Genomic DNA, 4130 nt, shown 5'->3' with positions numbered 1-4130 from the left:
CTGAACTCACAAAGGGTCCCATAAAGTCAATCCCCCAGACATCGAACACTTCTACCTCCATCACAAAATTCATAGGCATCTCTTACCTTCTGCCTATATTCCCTTGCCTCTGACATTGATCACAAGACCGCACCAATAGATTAGCATCATAAAATATAGTCGGCCAGTAATAACCGCATTCAAGTACCTTAGCCGCAGTCCGGTTACCACTATGATGACCCCCAACAAGAGAGTCATGGCACGCCTTTAGAATCGCCGTCACTTCACTTTCAGGAACACAATGCCGAATGATGTTGTCAGCGCATGTTTGGAACAAATAAGGCTCGTCCCAATAGTACTGCCGAGAATCCCGCAAGAACTTCTTCTTTTGGTAAGCTTTGATATCTTCTGGAACTATGCCTGTCACCAAATAATTAGCAATGTCAGCATACCACGGCGCCACTTCCATTGATACAGCCAACACCCTCTCATCTGGGAACGCATCATCTATATCTAGTTCATCAGAAGGTCTCCTAGCTTCTTCAAGCCGAGAAAGATGGCCAGCAACTTGATTTTTCGGTGCCCTTGCGACCCTTTACCTCAAAATCAAACTTTTGCAGAAATAGCACCCATCAGATCAGTCACGACTTTGCTTCCTTCTTCGCCATAAGGTATCTTAATGCTGCATGATCAGTGTATACCATGACTTTAGACCCCAACAAATAGGCCCGAAACTTCTCAAAAGCAAACACTATGGCAAGCAACTCTTGCTCCGTCACTATGTAATTCATCTGGGCAGCATTCAGTGTTCTGCTTTCATAATAGATCGGGTGCATAATTTTATTGTGCCTCTAGCTAAGCACAACACCTATTGCGAAACCACTAGCATCGCACATCAGCTCAAAGGGCAAGGACCAATCAGGAGCAACAATAATAGGAGCAGTAGTGAGACGCTCTTTTAACTCATCAAACGCCTTCCGACACTTATCATCAAACACAAACTTAGCCTCTTTTTCAAGAAGCTTGCATATCGGGTTAGAAATCTTGGAGAAATCTTTGATGAAGCGCCTGTAGAACCCAAAGATGTCCCAAGAACTTTGGACACCTTTGACTGAGATAGGTGGAGGAAGTTTTACAATCACATCAATTTTCGCTTGATCGACCTCAATTCCCTTTTCAAAGATTTTGTGACCAAGGACGATCCCTTCCTTCACCATAAAGTGGCACTTCTCCTAATTTAGTATGAGATTTGTCTCCTCACATCTTTTCAAAGACTTGACCCAGATGGCCAAGACAATCTTCAAACGACTCACCCACAACAAAGAAGTCATCCATGAACACTTTCAAGAAGTCCTCTACCATGTCAGAGAAGATTGACATCATGCACATCTGAAAAGTGGCCGGTGCATTACACAAACTAAAGGGCATCCGGCTGAAAGCAAACGTCCCATAAGGACAAGTAAATGTCGTCTTTTTTTGATCCTCCAACGCAATGTTAATTTGATTGTAGCCCGAATAACCATCAAGAAAGCAATAATAAGAACGCCCTGCTAGCCTATCAAGCATTTGATCAATAAAAGGCATAGGGAAGTGATGCTTGCATGTGGAAGTGTTGAGCTTGCGATAGTCCATGCAAACTCTCCATCTCCGGTTGCTCGTCGAGCTCTCGTCGAATTAGCTCATTCTTTGCATTGGGCACGACCGTGATGCCGCCTTCTTAGGAACACATTGGATCCGGGCTCATCCATTTACCAAGAATTAGGTAAATCACTCCAGCATCTAACCACTTGATGATCTCTTTCTTGACTACCTCTTGCATATTCTCATTCAATCTCCTTTGATGCTTTACACTCGGTTTGCTATCCTCCTTTAGCTGAATTTTATGTTCACAGATCCCAGATGGAATTCCCCGAATGTCTGCTATGGTCCAACCAATAGCACGCCTATATTCACGCAATACCTCCAAAAGTCAGTCTACTCTCGGTCGTAGGGATGAAACAATCACCGGCAATGTATTGTTCGGACCAAGGAACTCATATTTCGGATGTGATGGGAGCCGCTAAGCTCCAACTTAGGTGGCTCAATGATCGAAGGCTTCCTGGAGGAGTTGTTCTATTTTCCAGATCAAGATTTAGCTTCTTTGGGTGGTAAGAATATGAACCCAACCCAACAAGTGAATTAACTGTCTCCACATAACCTTCCATGTCTTCAGCATCAAAGTTCACAAGAATACCGGCTAGAGCTTCACCCAAACTTTCTTCTTCCATCTTGAACTCCACCGCTTCATCAACAACATCAAACGAATCAATTACCGAAATGCTCTCGTAAGCACTTGGTAACTTCATCCCCTTACTAGCCTGAAAAGTAACTTCTTCATCGTTGACTCGAAACTTGATTTCATTTTTCTCCGAATCCATCAGAGCTCTCCCTGTAGCAAGGAAATGTCTCCCCAGAATAATAGAAATGTCCCGATCAACAACACAGTCAAGAATCACAAAATTAGCGGGCAACATAAATTCACTAACCCGCACAAGCACATCATCAACCACACCAACAGGCCTTTTGATAGACCTATCAGCCATCTGCAACCTCATAGTAGTTGGCCTTGGCATCTCTAAACCTGATTGTTTGTACACAGCAAGGGGCATCAAATTAATACTCGCCCCATTATCACACAAAGCACGAGCAAAATCATGGTGCCCAACAGAACAAGGAATGGTGAACGTCACAGGATCGCCTTTTTTTTGAACAGTAGTAGTTGAGATGATGGAACTCACAAAGGTGAGTTAAACTCATGGTTTCATGTTGAACCGTTTTCTTCTTGGTCGGCAGAGTCCTTCAAATATTTAGCAAAATCGGGCATCTCCTTGACAGCTTCCGAGAAGGGAAAATTCAAAGATAACTGCTTCAACTGATCATAAAACTTCTCGAACTTAGCATCTTCCTTCTTCTTTACCAACCTCTGAGGAAAGGGAGGTTTAGACTTGAAAAGCTGAGTCAAAGGGCGGAGAGCCCCTTTTACAGTCTGCTTGCTCATGTTATCAGCTTCCTTCACAATCTCTGGAATATCAGCAACCTTCTTGTCAGTAGGATTCTCATCAACAATAATGGGTGCTTCAGACTGCACCTCTTCCTCTTCATCTATCGGCTCAAGATCAACCAGCTTCTTATTAGCCCCTTGTAGTATTTTACCACTCCTAGTAGCGATGGCAAAGACACTGTCTACACCACCTCCCCCATTCTTCGGATTCAGAATAGTGTCACTCGGAAGTCCTCCCTTTAGAGGGTGTCGCTCTCTAGAAATATCCCTCATCCGTGACTCAAGCTTCCGAATAGCCCCCTATATGGGAATCCACTATCTCTGTCAGCCCCGGATAAAGTCCTCTCGCACGTAGACCGATTTTCCGTAATCTTCTCAAGCATTGCTACAACCTTCGAACTACCTTGCTCGTTGATCGCCTTTTGGTGGTATATAAGGATTGGAACTCTTGTTCCCAAAATTGTTACTATTTTTGTAGCTCCCTTGGTTCGCATCACCATAATTATTGCTGTAGTTCCCTGAGTTGTTATAAGTACCTTGACCTTGCTGAGGTCTCCATTCGATTTCCGATTCGGTAACCACCTTGGTAGTTCTCCGTCTTTGATAACCCCTTGAGAGTTATTCACATAGTTAGCATCTTCAACCTGCACAGGAGGCCCATCATGAAACGGACCATCTTGAGTCTGGTACATCCCTTTTGGCATAACTATATCATCCTCACAAACATTTACCTTCTTAATCTGGGTTTCATCAAACTTCTTTATTAGCAAGGAAATATTTATTGCAAGTTCTGCCAATGTTTGCTGGGTATCTAGATTCTCCTTTACCATATTCTGGATCATAGCACTACCATATGGTACAACATCAACATTGTTTGAGTGCCAAGCATGATTGTGAGTAGTCAGCTTGTCAAGTATGTTGGTCACTCATCGATAAGATTTGTTCATGAAGCAACCATCAGCTGCATTATTAGCAACTGACTGCGTTACTGGATCTAGCCCTCAGTAGAACTTCTCCATTAATATGTGCTCCGAAAAACCAAGATTCGAACTCTTGTGCAAATACTCCTTGAATCTATCCCAAGCTTCATATAGTTGTTCCCGGCTGTCGC

This window comes from Lycium ferocissimum, chromosome 10 (assembly GCF_029784015.1).
Source record: "Lycium ferocissimum isolate CSIRO_LF1 chromosome 10, AGI_CSIRO_Lferr_CH_V1, whole genome shotgun sequence".
NCBI classification, from domain to species: domain Eukaryota; kingdom Viridiplantae; phylum Streptophyta; class Magnoliopsida; order Solanales; family Solanaceae; genus Lycium; species Lycium ferocissimum.
Note: the sequence above shows the minus strand (reverse complement) of the source record.